General features: G+C 32.8%; 1 protein-coding gene across 1 annotated transcript in view; it reads right to left on the reverse strand.

Moving 5' to 3' along the window:
• LOC119594257 (DNA-binding protein RFX2-like) overlaps positions 1–229 on the reverse strand; it is a 21,225-nt gene that overhangs the window by 5,030 nt on the left and 15,966 nt on the right. The window lies entirely within an intron of this gene.

The raw sequence follows: 229 nt of genomic DNA on the forward strand, positions 1-229 counted from the left end.
ACGTCACTTCCCACCAACTGAGAATAAGAAGCAAAAATTTAAAAACGAGATCATCATATTTTACAAACCAACATTTATATCATTTGTTATTTGCTTTGTGATATTAGTATCATCAATAAGAATATATCAATATATGCCTCTATAAAAGGGAGGTGGGAGTAATGCTTCTTTGCCATGAACGCTGTTCAAAAGTCACAGATCATAATGCAGATAAATGCTGATGGTTCCT

Source organism: Penaeus monodon, chromosome 33 (genome assembly GCF_015228065.2).
Source record: "Penaeus monodon isolate SGIC_2016 chromosome 33, NSTDA_Pmon_1, whole genome shotgun sequence".
NCBI lineage: Eukaryota > Metazoa > Arthropoda > Malacostraca > Decapoda > Penaeidae > Penaeus > Penaeus monodon.